The sequence below is a fragment of the Macaca thibetana genome, chromosome 5 (genome assembly GCF_024542745.1).
Source record: "Macaca thibetana thibetana isolate TM-01 chromosome 5, ASM2454274v1, whole genome shotgun sequence".
NCBI lineage: Eukaryota > Metazoa > Chordata > Mammalia > Primates > Cercopithecidae > Macaca > Macaca thibetana.
The window spans coordinates 153,617,747-153,639,055 of NC_065582.1; the positions used below are offsets into that span (position 1 = coordinate 153,617,747).

Here is a 21,309-nt window from a genome sequence, read left to right on the forward strand (position 1 = left end):
AAATAAAGAACGCCTTCAAGAACTCAATAGTAGACTTGACACAGCTGAGAAGAGAATTAATGAGCTTAAAGGTAGGGCAAAACAAATTACCCAAACTGAAATACAAATAGAAAGAAAGAAAAAAAAAAGAATGGAACAAAACATTTAATTGAGGTGAAAAAATTTTAAACATTCCATATATCTATAATTGAAATCGTCAAAAGAAAAGGTAAAGATAACAGTGGAGAAAACAAAAATTGAACAATTAGTGACAGATTTCCAAAGTTAATGGCGGACATTAAGAAGCTCAGAGGTCACTAAATATAATAAATACTACAAAATTAAAACAAAACAAAGAAAAAGATATTTATACTGCTGAAAAGAAAAAATATTGAATGCAGCCAGTGTGAAGGAAATATATTACACCTAGAGGAACAAAGATAAGAACTATGGCTGACATTTTGTGAGCCATCATGCAATACAGAGGGCAATAGAATAGCATTTTTAAAGTGCTGAAAGAAAAGGAAACAAAATAAATTTGTCACCCCATAATTCTCTACTATGCAAAAATATTTTTCAAAAATGAAAGACTTGTTAACCAATCAACTCAGAGAATTAGAATTGTTAAAGGAAGTTCTTCATAAGGAAAAAAATATAATTACTTAAATGTGGAATTAGGCAAAGGAATAAATAGCATTGGAAATGTAATAAAGGAAGGTAAAGTTCAATTGTGGTTTCATAGAAAAATCTCTAAAACGTAACTGTTTATGTAAAAATATTAGAAATATGTCGTGTATTTCAACATACATAAAACAGGATAGATGGAAGGAATTAGAATATATTGTTGTAAAATCCTTTACTACATGTGAAGTGATATAGCAGTATTCAAATATAAACTCTAATTTAAGATCTACCAAGATGTATACAGAGTAAGTTGATGAATATGTATAGCAGCCTTATCTTTCATAACCAAACATTGGAAACAAAGCCAATGTCCTTCAGTCAGTGAATGGATAAACAAACTATGGTACATCCATACGATCAAGTATATGAAGTGCTACGTAGCAATGAAAGGAAGCATCTATTTATTATAGGAGTTAAACTTTGATAAATATTTTAAGCACTGAAATTCATTCTCTTCAAAAAGGCTTTATATTTCAGATGTATACTAAAAACAAAAAAAAAAAAACAACTCTCAATCCACCTTCCTTTCATTGTATTTCTCTTAGAACAATACAAATTTTTGTTTGGGTCTTAATATTATAGTTTGTTTCCTTTTCTGAACATATTTCTATAGAGTTTGCTGTATGATTTTGTATTGAGTATGATATTGCTTATAAATGTGATAACATAAATTGATATACATTTATTTCATATTATGTATAGTATTCATAACTCAAGTATAATTTTCTTAAAAAGATGTACATTTTGTACCTATAAAAAGATGTACCTTTTGCCTCCCCCGGTCCATTATGGCTAAACAGAAAAAGGAGATCGAAAACAGAGACTATGGAATTGTAACTATGATACTAGAAAGAATCTCTATGATTTAAAAAGTTAACAATATTTAAGATTAATAATTTCATTCAGAATATGAGCCTCAGGCCAGGTATAGTGGCTCATGCTTGTGCTCCAGCACTTCGGGAGGCCAAAGCAGGAGGATCACTTGAGCCAAGGAGCTCATGGTTGCTTTGAGCTATGATCTTGTCAGTGCACTCCACACTGAGCAACAAAGCAAATCTGTCTCAAAAAAAAAAAAAAAAAAAAGAATCTCCAAATATATTTAAAATATTTAAAATTCTCAAACATAATTCCTTTATTTACCAATGGGAAATATGGCACTTTTCCGTATGGTGTTAGAAGGATCACTAGAACTCAGGCCTTTTCATTCTGAAATGAATGTAGTCCTTTTTTCTAGTACATCTTGCCTTCTCTCATAAAGTAAATTACACCTGGAGCTCGTTCACATGTGGATAAAAGGCTCTAAATTACAAATTCTGAACTTCTTGGAGAGGTGGTACCAAATTCCTTATGAATGATGCATTTTCTTTCATATTTTCATTAAGGCTATTTTTTTTTTTTTGCATCATTTCCCTGTCTTTCTGAGAGTAGAAATGAAACTGCTTTTCTAAAGAATATGTAGTCTTAGTCCTCTCACAGTTAAATATATACATTTCGTGAAAAAATTAGGGTTGAGTTAACTATTTTGTACTAACCTATGACCTTGATAATAGCCATGCATTTATGGAGAGCTATTCTCTGTGGAGCAGACTTTCTTCTACTTAAAAGCTGCTTGAAGGTAGTTTTCAGTAGATACACTTGCTTCTGAAGACACTTGAAAGACTTCACATATGTTAATTACAGCAATCAAGACTCATAAAGCCTGGAATTTTACAACTTTTCAGAAAGCCTCTGGGAATAGAACATCTTCCAATTCAGCGGACAAGTTAAATCCAATTACGCTTCCTTTTGGCAGCCTCTCCTTTCATACACTTACAATCTGCAAATGTAGAAAAATTCTAAACAAAAAAGAAAAGATTCGTACTATTATCAGGAGAAACACAGTCCAACATTACCCAACCATTATAAGTTCTTCTGTTGGCAAAAGTTCCCTGTGTTTATTTGTGAAAAGATAGCAATTTCTGGATTGAAAAGAGAAAACTTGACATTACCAATATATGATATAGATACAGCTACACACACACACAACAAAAACAGAAAGCTACTTCTGGTTTCAAGCATGGACATTTGCAATCTCTTATATGTTCTTATTTTTAATTGAAAATCAAGAAACCCAACCAACGAGCTGAGAAACTGTATATGGAGACAATGATAGGACTACATATAAAAATAGAACTTTGACTCACACTCTGCAGCAACCTCTCCAGGAAACTAACCTCCTTAACTACAACAAGCAACCCAGAAAGCCAACCTAATATTGCATTTTGTAGGAAGGCAAGCGTATCTCTAGTAGCAATTCAGAAAACTAAAATGTAACTTTTGTAATAATTGGCCTCAAATCGCTAGGCCTTGGTTAATAACTGAGAGCTTCTCATGTTTTTTTTTGTTTGTTTGTTTGTTTGTTTGTTTACTTTGTACCTGCTTCTAACTTAAGACAGACCAGAGAAAACACAATATGCACCCCTAACCAACTGATAGGATGTCCCACTTCTAATTAATCACCTACAGCTTCCCCAGGCAAAGAGTCTCCAACATCTGACATCTTTCTCTTTTTCTACTCTAAAGCTATCACACTCCTCTGCCTGCCTTTAAGTTTCTGTCAAAACACAAGAGGTGGTGGTTGACTCCCTTGCTACAGCAGGTTCTCAATAAAGAGGCTTTGCTTTGCTCATTTGATTGGTTTTCATGTATTTCTACGGATCAAAACGACCCCAAATACCAAAATCCTCTCTGTTTTAGAAAATCTGGAGTGCTTTAATTTTCTTCTTCATTCAAAATGTCCACTTTCATGTAAAAATATACCCCTTCTTTAAATTGTTTTTTCTTTTTCTTTTTTTTTTTTTTTCTGAGACTGAGTCTTGCTCTGTCACCCCAGCTGGAGTGCAGTAGTGTTATCTCAGCACACTGCAACCTCTGCCTCTCTGGTTCTTGTGCCTCAGCCAAGAACCAGAGTAGCTGGGATTACGGGTGCCCACCACCATGCCTGGCTAGTGATTACATAATTACTAATTTTTGTATTTTTTTGTAGAGAGGGGGATTTCATCATGTTGGTCAGGCTGGTCTCGAACTCCTGACCTCAAGTGATCCACCCTTCTCGACCTCCCAGAAAGTTGGGTTTACAGGCGTGAGCCAGCACACCTGGCCTAAATTGTTTTTTTAATATAGTCCTGGTGGAAATTATTTTATTTTGTGGCATTTTTATAATCTATTTGGATAATAAATGATGTATCTACGTGCTTCCTAGTGTTCTGATTTTGCATGCACTTTTGCATAGAGAATGCTTATTTTTTAATATGTTTCACAGAAATGTTTAGGTAAAATTATCACTATTATACATGTACATATCTGTGTAAACATATATGCATATAAATTTAGTGTATTAAAATAAATATTTGCATAATTCAATGGAATACATTTTTTTTTTACTAGACATTAGAATTTTGCCTTCTTTCCATGTGGTTATTATTTAAGCAATTATGTAGCCATTAATAGTAACATGTATTTTTTTTTAAATGTGCATTTAATTAATTTTATCTAGGGATCATTCAGAATGTATAACTGACTATGAATTATCCTATGCAACTTCAACAAATTTTTTAGCACTGGCTTTTACTTTTATTTGTTTTTTTAAGGGTTAAACAATGTCACATTTTCCATGCATTATTGTTTGATGAGTTATATGTTTCTCATTGACAATTGGATGACCTATTTAGAATTGCTTTGTTCGTTATTTTTCTTTTTATTTGAGAACATCTAACAAATTTATAATTAAGATTTTTAATAAATTTATTCTATAATAATCAACTGGCATTAGTAAAACAGTAAGCGTGAAGTCAGGAGCAGGCAAAGATAATGCAGAACCCCTCAAATCCAAATGTTATAGATTCCTATTCTATTGGTGGAAACCGCACCCCCAATATTCAATGCGGGTTCTTTTCTATTTCCCTAAGCATCAGCTGGTCTGAGAGATAAAGGGAAAAAGTACAAAAGAGAGAAATTTTAAAGCTGGGTGTCTGGGGAGACATCACATGTTGGCAGGTTCTGTGATGCCCCCCGAGCTGTAAAACCAGCAAGTTTGTATTAGTGATTTTCAAAAGGGAAGGGAGCGTATGAATAGGGTGTGGGTCACAGAGATCACATGCTTCACAAGGTGATAAAATATCACAAAGCAAATGGAGGCAGGGCAAGATCACAGGACCACGGGATGGGGCAAAATTAAAATTCCTAATGAAGTTTCGGCACACATTGTCATTGACAACATCTTATCAGGAGACAGGATTTGAGAGCATGCAACCTGTCTTACCAAAATTTATTGGGTGGGAATTTCCTCATCCTAATAAGCCTGGGAGCACTACAGGAGACTGGGGCTTATTTCATCCCTTTGGCTTTGACCGTAAAAGACAGCCACACCTAACAGGCTATTTCAGAGGTCTACCCTCAGGGGCCATTCTCTTTCTCAGGGATGTTCCTTCATGAGAAAATGAATTCAGTGATATTACTCCTATTTGCTTTTGAAAGCAGAGAAATATGGCTCTGTTCCGCCTGACTAACCAGCAGTCAGAGTTTAAGGTTATCTCTCTTGTTCCCTGAACATTGCTGTTACCCTGTTCTTTTTTTAAGGTGCCCAGATTTCATATTTTTCAAGCACACATGCTCTACAAACAATTTGCGCAGTTAACACAATCATCACCGGGTCCCGAGGCTACATACATCCTCCTCAGCTTACAAAGATGACGGGATTAAGAGATTAAAATAAAGACAGGCATAGGAAATCACAAGAGTATTAATTGGGGAAATGATAAGTGTCCATGAAATCTTCACAATTTATGTTCAGAGATTGCAGTAAAGACAAGCATAAGAAATTATAAAAGTATTAATTTGGGAAGCTAACAAACGTCCATGGAATCTTCACAATTTATGGTCTTCTGCCATGGCTTCAGTCAGTCCCTCCGTTCAGGGTCCCTGACTTCCCGTAATACTATTCTATGTATCATAAGTTTTAAACAGTTAGTTACTTCTCTTTCTGAGGTTTTTTGTTACCTTTTAAAAATAATATTTATTATTGTTCTGCCTGATGATTTTTTTTAGTTTAGTTCCATGTACAAATCAAATAGATATGAGCATCTTAACGTCAGAAACGTTGTATTGGTCTCTGTGTATACTTACATATTGTTTTGCAAAGCAAGTACTTAATAGTACAGACAATAGTTTCAAATTATACAGGATTTCAACCTTATCTCTTAAGCTTACAGTGACTTATTTGACACTAGATAAGGTTTTGGACTAATATAAATTTCAGTTTTCTCATTTATAAACTAGAGATGATAACAGGATCTACTTCACAGGATAAATCTGAGTATTAAATTGAGCAATCCTTATAACATTTTTAGACTGAAAGTTGGTGTAGAGTAAACTGCTTAATAAATGCTAAATATTACCTAACAATACTTTGTTAAATGAATGACTTTGGCTACCATTGGACCAAAAGAATGGCTCTCCACTCTTTCTCTTTTATGTTTCTTACCACTTGATTTCTACAAGGAGGAATAACATGTTTCTCATTCAACAAGGCAGCTTGAATGAGAGTGTTTTGGGTTGAGTAGTGCACTCTTTCCACCCCAAATATATACGCTGAAGTCCTAACTTCCCTGTACCTCTGAATGTGACTTTGAAAATGGGATACTTGCAGATATAATTAGTTAAGGTGGGGTCATACTGGCATAGGGAGGTGGGTGGGTCTAATCAATATGACTGAAGTGCTTGTAAAGAGGATGGCCATGTAAGGACGGACACACACAGAAAAGGCATGGATAGAGGTTATGCAGCTGCAAACCAAGAAATGCCAAAGATGGACAAAAAAATAAACAAAAAAAACCAAAAACCAAATAAACAATAGACATCAGAATCTATGAAGTGGCAAGGAATAATTTCCCTACAGATATCAGAGGGAGCATGGCCACTGCCTACTCTTGATTTTGGACTTCTAGCTTCCAAACCTGAGACAATAAATTTCCATTGTTTTAAACCAACCAGTTTAAGGCTGTTACAGCAGTCACAGGATACTAATACACAGGGCATTGGAGTTAGACGGCCTGGCTTCATATACTAATGCTGGAGTCTTGGGCAAGTTTTTGAACTTCACGTAGTTTGTGGCACTTTGTTGAGACAGCCCTAAAAATCATACAGAGAGTAAGATTGTTTCTAGTCTTTCCTCAGGAGTTTTACGTCCTCATTACAGGAGGATAGTACTTAAGCGTTAATCTATTTCATTTTTCCTTCATCGTCCAGAAGCACCCAAGCACTCAGACTTTAGAGTCAACTAGCCAGCACAGAAATCCCAGCTCCAAAAGTTATATGAGATAGGATTTGGGCATATGATTTATCTTCTTTTTGTTTCAATTTCACATGTCTAGAAGAGGCATGTTAAGATTTATAATTCAATCCTTTATCAAAGGATTAAATGAGACAATGCAAATAAAGTGTCAAAAAGAGTTGCTGTCTGCATAATGAGTGCTCAGTATGTGTTAAACGCATTATTGTCCTTGAAAGCAAACAGTCTCATTACATGGAGCCTTGGCTATAGTTGAGAAGGCAGAAGAGACTCCTCTTCCACTGGTGCTTGTTTAAGAATGGTTGGTCTAGATGGTCTCTGCCACTAGGTCACCTTGGAGTTTCTTGTGTTACCACACACATATTGGAGATGAGGCACAATCCTCATCTCCAATGTGTGTGACAACAAAAGATACCTCATTGGTTTCTCTTCTAGATTCCTCTATTGCAACAGCAGTTACATCTTCCAAATGCCTAGCAAGGAATATGGTAGTCACACCATACAGTGTGATCCTTGTCTGAGACTCTATGATCTGCTTCTATTATGTATTCTAACACTTCTCATTTGATAAGCTGACCTTGCCTAACGAATGGAAGTGATACAAAATGATTCTGACACTCCTCAGAATGCTAACTGTGACAATCTACCAGCTGCATGGCTAGTACAAATGGATCAGGGCCGAAACAGAGAGGGTGGACAAAACTATTGTACATCCCAGGCACATAAACTTACAGGTTCCAAAGTAGGAGAGGAGTTGAAGTGTGTTAGGAAAATAATGGTGGAAGTCAGACCCACCTTGCCTGAGGCATTATGAAATCAGGAAGTTTTATCATCAAAGACAGCAAGGATGAAGTGAATCTGGAAGAACTACCAAACTGAACTAATTTGGACAAAGAGTCGCTGCCTCTGAAAACTAAAGAAATTCTTGTGTGAATGCCACGTGGAAAAGATTATAGAAAAGAACAGTCTTATAGTCCACAGCTGCACTCTCTAATTACAGTCACCACAGGGAATATGCCCTGAGGCAAATATTACCTAAAATCTTTGTCCATGACCTGGATGAAAGAATTTAGCCTATACTCATTCCATTTACAGATTAAGCAATGTAGTGTGGATTTCTTTATAAGATAAAAATTTAATGCAAGTATAATTTGACATCAATAAGCCTCCCCCACCCACCCACCAAGAAAAGCAGAAAAGAACAAACAATACCCCTAATGGAAAGGTTAAAATAGAAACGTAGAATAAGGAAGAACTGATTAAGCACATACAGCTAGGTGGGAGACCAAATGGATAAAAATGGATACATCTGCAATATAATCTCCTTGTTCTTTTTTAATGGTGTAAAAATTCTGTTAAATGAGACATTCAAAAATGTTCTATTAATTGATTTAAACTGCTAAAATTTATTTTTCAGTTCTGGTTTTGGATTTTCCTGAAAGATATTTCATTATGGTTTCTTCATTTGTTATCTTCAGTGATTTGTATTCTTGCCATTCTATCACTCTCTATCCATTTATTATTTATGTTTAGAAATGTATTATGTGTGTATTATGTGTAGAAATGTATAAAGAAATTGAAAGAATGTTAACTGCATATATATATTTACCATGGGACATAGTATGGAACTTATCTTTTTTAAAGTATATTTCTTATTGTCATATAACATACATGAAGATTTATCTATTTTTGAGTTAATTTTCATAGAAGGAACAGTCCCTAGTTTTAGCTTAACAATCAAGAAACAGAGCATTTTTATTCCCTATGAAACTCCCTCAGTCCTATTTCCAGATTCTACTCCTCCCTAGATAACCACCATCTGTACATCTAACACTATAGATTAGTTTATCTTCTTTTCATACTTTCTATCAATAGAGTCAAATTGTTTTTTTGTTTTTTGTTTTTTGTTTTTTGAGACAGAGTCTCGTACAGTAGCCTGGGCTAGAGTGCAATGGCGCAATCTTGGCCCACTGCAGCCTTCACCTCCCAGGTTCAAGCAATTCTCCTGCCTCAGCCTCCTGAGTAGCTGATATTACAGGCGACCACCACCAAGCCTGGCTAATTTTTGTATTTTTAATAGAGACAGGTTTCACTATGTTGGCCCGGTTGGTCTCAAACCTCTGACCTCGTGATCTGCCCGCCCTGGGCTCCCAAAGTGCTGGGATTACAGGCATGAGCCACGACAGCCGGCCTCAAATTGTATTCTTTTATGACTGTCTACTTCAGTTTAATAGTATGTTTCTGAAATTAATCTATGCTACTGTGTATAGTAATAGTTGTTCATTCTCATTTAGCTATACAATTCTCCATTGTTTGACTATAGCACTATTTGCTTATTCATTCTATTACTGTTGATGCAAATTCAGATTATTTCCATTTTTTGCTGTTATGCCTGGTATTTTTTTTTTTTTTTTTGAGACGGAGTCTTGCTCTGTAGCCCCGGGCTGGAGTGCAGTGGCCGGATCTCAGCTCACTGCAAGCTCCGCCTCCCGGGTTTAGGCCATTCTCCTGCCTCAGCCTCCAGAGTAGCTGGGACTACAGGCGCCCGCCACCTCGCCCGGCTAGTTTTTTATATTTTTAGTAGAGACGGGGTTTCACGGTGTTAGCCAGGATGGTCTCGATCTCCTGACCTCGTGATCCGCCCGTCTCGGCCTCCCAAAGTGCTGGGATTACAGGCTTGAGCCACCGCGCCCGGCCTTATGCCTGGTATTTTTTAAGATGTTTCATAGAGCTTTTAGCAAAATTATGGAGACATTTTTTGTTGGGTATATAACAAAAATAGGAAATACTACGACAGTTTTGTATGTTCGGTTTTAGTGCTATAAATCACTTATTTTTTACTTAAATATGTGAAATACACACAAACACACACAAACACATACTTTTTTTACCCAAATATCCTCAAAATGCATCATTTTACTTGGCTGAAAATGTTACTGTGTTTTTTTTGGGGGGGGTTTAGGAAACAATTTTACTTTTTAAATTAAACTTTTTATTCTCGAATAATTATACATTCATATACATTTGTAAGAAATAATACAGGAAAATCCCAGGTACCACAAATCCAGGAACCATAAGGGGAACATCTTCAAAAACTATAGTGCAGTATAGTGCAGTCAAAACCAGGATGTTGACTTTTACTTTGATGCAGCCAATTTACAAAATCTTTCCATGGCCACAGGGATCATCTGTGTCATCGTTTTACAGCCATACTCACTTCCCTTTCTCCATCTTCCTCTTCCTAATACCAGGCAGTCAGTAATCGGTTCATCACTTTTATAATTCTGTTATATTATGAATGTGGTATAAATTGAATTACATAGCAACCCTTTATTACTATACAGTACATTATACTGTAAACGTTTAGGTATTTTTGTTCACTCAAAATAATTACCTGGAGATTCATTTTTAAAAAGTTGCCCTACTGAAAACCTCAACAGTGTTTTCCTTTTAATTGTTGACTCATAATCTATACTATAGACATATTACAGATTGTTTAATCATTCATTTGTTGAAGTTCATGCAGGCTGTTTTCAGGTTTTTGGTTATTATGAATACAGGGTTAAGGACATTTACTTACAGGTTATTGTGTGGATATAATTTTTATTTATCTGGGATAAATAATCAATAGTGCAGTTGCTGGAGAGTTTGGTAATTGCATGCTTAGTTTTCTGAGAAAATGCTGAATTGTTTCAAATTCCAGTGTATGTTCCTGCCAGCAATATTTGGGGAATTACATTCTGCATATTCATCTTGTATCCTGGCAAGGCCGCTAAACTTATCTGTTCTAGATTTTTTAATTTAATTTAAATTTTTGGTAGATTCTTTGAAATTTTCTGTATAGACAACTCTTTCATCTGCAAATAGGGACAGTTTTCTTTCTTCCTTTCCAATCTGCTTACCTTTTATTTTTTCTATTGTGGTATTGAAATGTCTAAAACTTCCTATAATCTGTTAACAAAGAGTGGTGAGATGGATATTGTTGCATTTTTAACACTCTTAGAGTGAGCATAATCAGCCTTTCATCATTAAGCATAAGGTTAGTTGTAAATATTTTGTAGGTGGTTCTTGCAAAGTTGAGGATGTTCACCTCTGCTCTTGGTTTGCTGAATATATGTTATGTTCAATTTGATCAAATATTTTTCTGCATCAATTATTACAACCCAAATGGTTTGTTTTTTCAGCATGTTGATATGGTGGATTACATTGACTGATTTGAATATTACACCAGCCTTATACATACCTGGAATAAATCTAACTTGGTCATGGTGTATGCTTCTTTTGACACATTGTTAGATTCTATTTGCTGATATTTTTGGAGGACTTTTGCATCAAAATTCATGAGAGATATTGGTCTGTAGTTATTTTCTTTTATGCACTCTATCTGGTTTTGGCATGAGAATAAAACTTGCTCAACACCGCATGTTCTCACTCATAGGTGGGAATTGAACAATGAGATCACTTGGACACAGGAAGGGGAACATCACACACCGGGGCCTATTGTGGGGAGGGGGGAGGGGCAGGGATGGAATTGGGAGTTATATCTGACGTAAATGACGAGTTGATGGGTGCTGACGAGTTGATGGGTGCAGCACACCAACTTGGCACATGTATACATATGTAACAAACCTGCACGTTGTGCACATGTACCCTAGAACTTAAAGTATAATAATAATAAAAAAAAAAGAACCAGCTCTACAAAAAAAAAAAAAAGAAAGAAATTTTAAAATGTTTCTTCTAGTGTTTGAATGATGCTGTGCATCATTGCTGTTAACTCTTCTTTAAAAGTTTGGTAGAATTCTCAAGGTCATGTGCAGTGGCTCATGCCTATAATCCTTGCACTTTGGGAGACCGAAGTGGGCACATTACTTGAGGTCAGGAGTTTGAGACCAGCCTGGCCAATAGGGCGAAACCCCATCTCTAATAAAAATACAAAAATTAGCTGGGTGTGGTGGCGGGTGTCTGTAGTTCCTGCTACTCTGGAGGCTGAGGTATGCAAATTACTTGAACTCAGGAGGTGAAGGTTGCAGTGAGCTGGGATTGTCTCACTGCACTCCAGCCTGAGTGACAGAGTGAGACCTGTCCCCCAAAAAAATGTTTGGTGGAATTCTCTAGTGAAACCATCCAGGCCTAAAGGTGTTTTTAATTTTTTTGTTTTGTTTTGTTTTTTCAGCTACATAATTACAAATTCAATTTATTGGACAATTATAGAAAATTCATATTATCTAATTTATCATGTCTTAGTTTTTTAAGGAATCGATAGATTGCTTCTAAATTGTTGAATTTATGAGTATAAGGTTATTTTTGTTTCTAATGTCTACAAGATCTATAGTGATATCACTGATTACTTTCTGGTAATGATTTTTTTTTTTTATTTTTTCGTCTTTGTCAGTTTTGCTAGAAGTTTATCAATTTTATTAATTTTTAAGGGAACTAGAATTCTCTTTTCATTTCTGTATAGTCATCCTTCGTTATCCAGAGAAAATTTATTCCAGAATCCCTGAAGGATACCAAAATTCACAAATGCTCAAGTCCCTTACATAAAATGCCACATTATTTGCTTATAACCTATGCACATCCTCCGGTATATTTAAGTAATCCCTAGGTTGTTTACTATACCTAGTGAAATATAAAAGTTATGTAAATAGTTTTTATACTGTATTTTTAAATTTGCATTATTTTTTATAGTTGTTTTGTATTATTTTCCCTAAAATATTTTTCCATTCAATGTTGGTTGAACTGTGTTTGAATCCACCTATGCAGAACCTGTAGATACTATAGTGGAGTGGAGTGTATTAATGCAGAGCCTGTAGATTCTACGGTAGATTGAATCTACCCATGCAGAACCCACAGATAAACTGCATTGCTTTCCTGTTTTCAGTTGTACTGATTCCTGCTCTTATCTCTATTATTGCCTTCCTTCTGCTAGTTTAAGCATGGTTTTGCTCTTCTTACTTTCTTGAGGTAAGGACATAGACTTTCTATTTAAGAACTTGTCTTACTTTCTAATACAAGCAATTAATGATATGTTTTCCTCTCAGCCCGCTTTGGCTATGCCCCACATATTTTCATATATGTTTATTTTTATTATATTTAATGTGATTTATTCTTTTTGTGATCCTTCATTTTTCACCCAAGGATTATTTAAAAGTGTGTTGTCTCATTTTGTTCTGAGATTTTTATTTTTAATATTTACTTCTCATTATTTTTGAGATGTTTTTATTATGATTAGAAAATAGTCTGTGATTTCAATTCTTTTAAGTTTGTGGGAGTTTGTTTTATGGCAATTTTTTTTTAGTCAAATTATTTTCCATTGTTTTCTGGTATTGTATCATCATAGATTTCAACATTTTAAAAGAACAGGGAAAGTACAAGAAGTCAAAGGAATTTATTTTGTATGATAAAGGGATTAAAAAGAAGATTTAAGAGGAAAGGATTTTCCCCCCCAAAATGGTAGTAATTATGTTTTATTTTTATGTATTTATTTTTTAAAATTTAATTTTAAAGTACACGTAACATAAAAACTAACATTTTAACCATTTCAAGTGTACAGTTTAATGGCTTTAAGTGCATTCACACTATTGTGGCACCATCACTATTATCACACTTTTTTAGATAACAATAAATCTTAGGAAGAAAAGACTTTACTTGAACACAAACTTTCCAGTGAATTGCATTCTAAAAATTAGAAATATTGGGCCAGGCATGGTGGCTCACGCCTGTAATTCCAGCACTTTGGGAGGCTGAGGCAGGCGGATCACAAGGTCAAGAGATTGAGACCACCCTGGTCAACATGGTGAAACTCCGTCTCTACTAAAAATACAAAAATTAGCTGGGCGTGCTGGTGGGTGCTTGTAGTCCCAGGTACTCAGGAGGCTGAGGCAGGAGAATCGCTTGAACCAGGGAGGCGGAGGTTGCAGTTAGCCAAGATCACACCACTACACTCTAGCTTGGAGGCAGAGCGAGACTGTGTCTCAAAAAAAAAAAAAAAAAATCAGAAATATGATCTTGTTTCATGCTGGAAGATGGTCATCAAGTGCATCAGGATATTTAATGCAGTGGATGAAGCCATGATTTCATATTTCAAAAACATCACCAAAAGCTTAGATTTTTGATGGATTACTTCATTTAAAGAAAATTCTGTAAAAATGTAAATTTCTTTCTTATTTTTAATTGTATCATAGGTATGATCTTTTATACAATTTTTGAAACATTACAATTATACATTTTGTCCCGTTATCTTTATTTATTTTGAAATAAAATTTTGGCATATAACCTTACTTTAAGCAGTTATTGTTGGCAGTAAAATGATCAAGGAACTTATGATAGCAGTCCTCTGTTGTCATCATATTGATTTCAATTACTCATTTGTCTTTCAGTATTCTACAGAAAATTAACATCATAATTTTCTTAATTGATAATTATATCTTTTAATTTTTGTTCCAACTTCTTGTGTAATTAATATTAGCACTAGACACTAATGTTTCATACTTCCTACAAGCAGATAAACAGCTATGATTTTGTACTTATTCTTTATTTTGTTATGTCTCATTTTGTTCTTTCTGGATACCTAAAACTTTACTTGGACATAAACCTTGAAAGAAAAATTGAGACAGTTGTATGGATTATTTAAAACATTCAAACATATACACACAAAAAGGATGAAGTTAATGTCTCACATGGTTTGTTGAGGGTGGGTAAAGCATAAACATCTTAAGCATTTCTAACTACCAAATCATTAAAAAATTTTTACAACAGTGTTATGGACTGGATATCATCGTCTCTATCTGGTGGATACAGAAACCAAGTTTCCAAAAAACAAAGTAAATTATCAAATGGCCTTTAGTTGTGAGAGGGACATCTAGTATTTTAGCTAATGTTTATCCGATTACGTTATCCATTCTCTTTGCAAAAAATATCCAAGTCTATAAAGTGAAATAAAAATAAAATTGTGTATAAAAAGTAATTGTTTTCAATTGTATATTTCATAGTATGTGTAACAACATTGATTAGTTGCTAAAGGGAAACCCACATAGCAAAACGCTTCCTAATTCTAACACCAGAACAAATTTCTCCCCAAAAATTGACTGCCTCACTCTTCTGTTTGTGCCTGCTCTCTCTTACACACATGTCTGCATGTGTCTGCACGAACACCTTTTTGTATGTAACAGCATGCTTAATTAGCATTTTATTGTAGGGAATTGGTTTTTGCTTTGGTTTTTGCTGTTTTTTTCATATAAGTGAAAAACAAGTTGTCAGGAGTTTTGTTGTTGTTGTTGTTGCTGTTGTTTTATTTTGTTTTAAGTGTGGACTCTTCTTCCTTCCAAAGTTAAAGGAACAGACTTTTTGTTAATGTAGTAGAGAGAGGAATTACCAGACAGGGACAGTCCCACTCTGAACAGAAGCTCTTTGTAGGTCTTTTTTGTAAACAATTCTCAGGTCTCTCGGTAGATAAGACCAAAGAAGTAAAATGGAAGATAAGTGGAAGATGTGGAGTCTTAAACCTAGAAACTGGCAGATCTATGGACATTAGAAAAGAGGGCAGCTGAATAACTTGAGTGGCAGAAACTTGAACTATGATTGAAAATGTAGTATTCCCAGAGACAGCAAACTCTCTGGTGTGATTATCTCAAATATAAATTCTGAATTTAGAAAATTTGTGAAAGTCATGATTACTGAGTTTGGCTCGCAAATGTGAACGGGCCACACTGAGTGAACTTTTGTAAGATCAATGTTTGCAATAATATCTAAAACCCTGGCTTCTTTCCCAGTTTTCTTTACCACATTAGGCTCAAGACCTGGTACAACTGGCATGAGAGAGAGAAAAAATTCAGTGAATCTTAAGGTGAACTTCTCACCTACCTTAGAAAGTAGAGTACTTTAATGGAATTTAATTTTCATTAAAAAAATACATATCATATTTATCATACTATTTATATATTCTTATAATTAAATAGCATAGTTATAAAATAGCACAAAACATATTGAATACTTTGCCATACAAACATGTAGGTTATCAAAATTAAAAGAGTAACTACAATGATAAAAATTAAAATAGAATGACTATTCAAAACAGAAATTGAAAGTCAAACAATTTTAATTACTTTAAAAGTAAATTTGCTTTTTTCATGGAAGCTAGGTAAGGCAAAAACCCTGATGCAGTTACTAGAAGAGTGGTGGTTAGCCCCATGAGCCAAATAAACATGCTACAGGTTTAATATGTTCTATACAGTACTATTATGTAAAAGACAACAAGTGGTATTGCTTTACTGAAATTTGCAGCCCCATTTGCTAAAACGATATTGTACATGACAGTGTTGTCAGTTCCACATAAAATCATTGCCTAACATAAATGTACATTTCCCCCAAGATAAATGTGTCCTTTCCCATTTCACAGAAACAACCAGACACTATTGAAAGAAACTTCCATTTTCCCACTACTGTTATTATTTCAAATGTCTACTGTTATTAATCCTACATACTACATACTACTTTATATCTATATACTGTTTAAACATGATCTCTAAATACCTACATAATGCTTTAAACATGACCCTATAGTCATTGCCCATGTTTCATTACAGAGTCGCCTTTAATTTGCCAATGTGCCAATGCTGCGTTTGATTTCTTTTTCTAGATTTTCACTTAATCTATTTAATGAAATAATATTTCTTGTTAGTAATAGAATAATATTATATGAAAACAGCTTTGTCTCTCCTCTCGGCACTAATTTTAAAATCTACTTTAGAAGATTTAATCTGGCAAGCACTAACTACAGCTTTCTAGAAGGTTAGTACTGTTCTAAGCAGTAACTGCTTACATATGCATGGCATATTCCTCATGAGCTGATCACAAACAATCTCATAACACTTTATTTCCATGTAACTGAGGAGAAGGCATATCTACTTGTAGATTCTTTCTATATATGTGTGTGTATATATAATGTATGTATATATGATATATATATCTATATATAATAGAACTATAGATCTATATATTATATATTAAATATTATATAGCTATATAGAATATATAGATACATATCACATATGATATATGATCTATATTATATATCATATATCATCTATATTATAAATTATATATTATATGCCATCTATATTAGTATACAGTATATATCATTATATATATTTATATATTATATATTGTTATATATTCATATATTAATATATATTAATCTGAGTATTTAAATTGGTGATTTATTATTGAATTAAATAATCCTATAACTGCAAAAGGAAGTATTCTCCCTTCACATATATTAGGACATAATCATATGAGAGAAGAAAATTATCATTTGTCATTTATGCTACTGTGTACTGAGTATATGTGTTCATAGCCAAGTGCATGGTGGGATTACTTGATGAAGTAAAGAAAGATATGCTGCATTCAAAGTGATGAACAAAGAGTTTCATGGAATGTGTATCCTTTTCAGTAGCTCCTCAACACGGAAGCTGTGCTTCTTCTCTAAAGATAGGAAGAGGAATACTTAGCAGTTTCACAGACCCATTTCCTTTATAACACAATTCAGAGTTCTCAAGTGGGAAAAACAAAAACAAAAACAAACAAACACAAAAACTCAGAGAAATGCTGCTAGAAGTGAGCATGTACCACATGTTCTGCTCAGTATGTCACAACTGAAGAAAAGGTCTTTCTTAAGTAGTCAGAATTTAAGAACATAGCTATGGAACTATAGTTGACCAGGATTGAGAACTTAAAATAATAACATTAAGTAATTGTAGACATAGATACTAAGAATACTCTGCAATGTGTATAATTACTCTCATACAACAAAGTGAAGATTAACATAGCACAAGCAACTGAAGAAGTCAGTGAACCAGGGAGGAATTAGATGGAGCTGGCACACTGCGTCTGAGCCACTCTGAGGTGGAGTTGGTAGTTTTAGTACCTGGAGTCTGTCTTTCACTGTTTTTAGAAATAAAAAGATACTATGCATAGACTAATATATTACATCTTCCAGGAATTTCTTTTCACCTCTATTCCAACCTCCTGCCTTTGTGGAGTGCATTGATATATATCGTAAAGTTCACCTTAGATGGATTATGTTAATGCAATCATTATCACATCATTCTAAATGAGAGAGCATGAGCAGCAGCGGGCATACATTAAATTAAACTTTTTCACTAGTCTGTACATCAATATTAAAAAATGTAATGCCTGTATGTTTTTTTCATGTTCCTCTTAACCAGAAGAAGAAGAAGAAAAAGAAAATAAAAAAAGCTTGGAGAGATTTATTGCCCATTTATCTTTGGAAAGAGTCCAAGGATAGTTTTTGCTCTCTTTCTTGAAGAAAGGAGCATAACTGTAATTTTCTTAATTATGTGAGGTGTCACAAGTAAAAAGGTAGCAGCACTAGCTCAGTTCCCTGTGGGAACACTGGCATCTGTGAGAGTCTGCACAATCCTTGAATTAGTAAGCTTCTCAACAGGGGAGAGCTAAGACTTGTTATTCTATTTTAGATCTGAGAGAATGTCTCTAATCTACCCATGGCATTCTGAAAATGCCTTACCAATTATCTAAGCATTGTTGTGTAATTTTAAGATGTGCTGAAAGAATGTTGGCAAGATAGATGTTAGACAAGTAGATTTGACAATGGAATTCAAATTAGAGAAAATCAAAATTTTTTTGTTGTTGTTGTTCACTATACCACAATTTTTGTAGATGTTCTTGAGAGGAGATATATAGTTGGCATTTGAAAATATACTGTAGAGATATATTGCAGGTATTCTTTAAAATAACTTTGTAATAATAAGAAAGAAAGACATATTTGATGTTCTTTTTTTTTCATAAGTGATTAATCTGTTACTATGTAGAATTTACATAGAAATTTGGATAAGCCTATATTCAGTATGAAAGAAGAAAAAGAAACAAGAAATACGATATGAAGAGTTAAGCACTCATCTTTCTATTCGTTGTCAAACTGTAACAAATACAGAATTCTGCTTTAAACTTTAATACTCAGAAAACAATTAAATATATCTAGTATTTCTTTGATATATAGGTGTATATATACGTATGTCTTGGTTTGCTATAGTTTTTTGTTGGGGGAGGTAGAAGAAAGTGAAGTCTGTTTACAGGTTTGGGAAGGTGAGATTCAAGAAGGGATGAATGAAAATTGTATAGAGTTAGGTGAAAACTGATGGGCCATGGACTCAGAGGGGGTGGAAAGAAAATGTACAGCAGATAAAATTATATTTTGCCACAAAAATAGAAATTATATCTATAATGAGTTGAGTAAATAGGAGTTTCTTTTTCTTTTTATATTTTTATTAATTTAGAGAGTACAAGTACAATTTTGTTACACGGATATATTGCATAGTATTGAAGACTGAGCTTTCAGTGCAGCCATCACTGGAATAGTGTGCATTATACCTATTAAGTAATTTTTTATTCTTCAGGCCCCTCCCTTATTTTTCTTATTTATCAAGAATTCTTGAAGTAAGTGATTAAAGTCTCTGTTCAGTGGCTCAGTAATGGAAGGACCAAAGTTCTTCTCACAGGACAGCAAGAATGATTGCTGAATCCTGGACTCACGTTGATATTGATGGTAGGAGGAAGGAGACAGCCATATCTGTACCTCTGCTCTTTGATGCAAGGAATGTAATAGCTTTCCTAGAGATTTCTCTAGCAGACCTTAAATGGTGTGATATTGATCTGATTGGTCATATGTATAGACATCATTTTTTTGACAGAGGACTAAAAATCGTGGGTAATGGCAATATTAACATTGGCTTTGAACAATCATGAGACTGTCCTGGACTTGCCACAAAATTAAGGTTATGCTGGCAAAAATAAGAGAGGGTAGAATAATGTATATAAAAAGAACCGAATCTCTAATTAGAGGTAGTAAGTTTGAGGAAATGTGGAAATAGGTAAACTGGAATAACTGGTGGGAATGTTTCCCTCCAAAATAGAAAGTAAGTGAAAATAGAGGAAATACTAATCAGTGATTTAAAAGATCTGGATAAAGAAAATTCAAAAAAAAAAAAAAATAAAAGAGGATCCTGCAAGGGCCTTTGAAAACAGTATGCTGAGAATAGATAGGGCTCAAGGACAGTATCTCCAATTGAACTTTTAATGAACTCCCGTAGGCGCCAAGAAGGCAGGCAGATAAGGAAGAGCATAGAAACAAGGAACTGAGTAGAAGGTTACATCTGGGAAAAGAAAGTTTGTTTTGCATTGCATTCTTTCTGCTGACGTGGGGTTTATGGGGTATAAATAAAGTGAGGCGGAGGCTCTGAGCGCGGCCGCCATGTTCTCTGTGTGTCTTTGTCTTTTGTGTGTTCTTTCATTCTCCACCACCCCCGGCACGGACCCCAACAAGTGGCGCAGCGAGCAGGGTCAGCATGGGTGAGTAGGGGAGAACAAGAAGGGGAACCCCCTAGGGGCGGGTAAGGCCCAGATATTGTTAAGGGGAACCTTCTTAAGCTTTCATTATGGGGAATTCCATCTCTCTGGCCTCAGAATATTTACGGCTGTTTCAAGGACTATTGCTGTCTATAGGAGTAGAAGTGAAAGAAAAAGACTTTGAAGCGATTGTTTGCCCATGTTGAACAACATTGTTACTGGTTTCAGTCTCAGACTAAAGTGCAGCTGAATCGCAGAGAATGGTTACAGGTAGTAAAAACTCTGCTTAGAGCTCTCCAGTTAGGGGATATTATGCCTCTAAAATTGTGGACCTTGTGTGACTCTATCACTCAGACATTAGAGTTACTTGAGACTGATTCAGAGTGTGGTAATGTAGCCACAGGAGGAAAGGTATCTGAGGATTTGGAAAAAAAAATAAATAAATAAATCTGAAATGGAGCCCATTTGTGCCAGGATAACAGAGGATGGTGGGGGTAGCAAAAGGGGGAGAAGAGAAAAAGCCAGCTCTTCCTTCTTCTAAGGGAAATTCTGACATTCAGTGTATTATGGAAATGCTTCAACAAATATTACAGATACATTTTTCTAATTCACCTTTGTGAGTTTTCCCTGTTTCTTTTCCTCCTGCCCTGTTAAAAGAGGATTTTCCAGTGCCTCCAACCCCCCGGCTTCCTTATCTTTACCTTTGTTTGGCAAAGTTGAAGCCCTGCTCACATCAGACATACTTTAAATTTATACTAAACATCTGTTTAATATGTCAAAACCAGTGTATATGTATATCTTGTTGTTTGTTAAAATATTATGAGTATTTCAATAGTCAATAAATAAGCACATTAATATTAACTATTAATATTAATATAGTATTAATAACCCCAGCTAGAAAATTGTTATGTTATAGGGGTGCATAGGTTCCACCA

The 21,309-nt window shown here is 34.6% G+C and overlaps 1 long non-coding RNA gene across 3 annotated transcripts in view; it reads left to right on the forward strand.

The window, feature by feature from the left end:
• Positions 1–20,044: 20,044 nt before the first annotated feature.
• Positions 20,045–21,309, forward strand: part of LOC126955667 (uncharacterized) — a 97,843-nt gene continuing 96,578 nt past the window's right edge. For all 3 annotated transcript variants that reach the window (XR_007726033.1, XR_007726034.1, XR_007726035.1), the window contains exon 1: positions 20,045–20,377. This is a non-coding gene — a long non-coding RNA (uncharacterized LOC126955667). The remainder of the gene's footprint in view (positions 20,378–21,309) is intronic.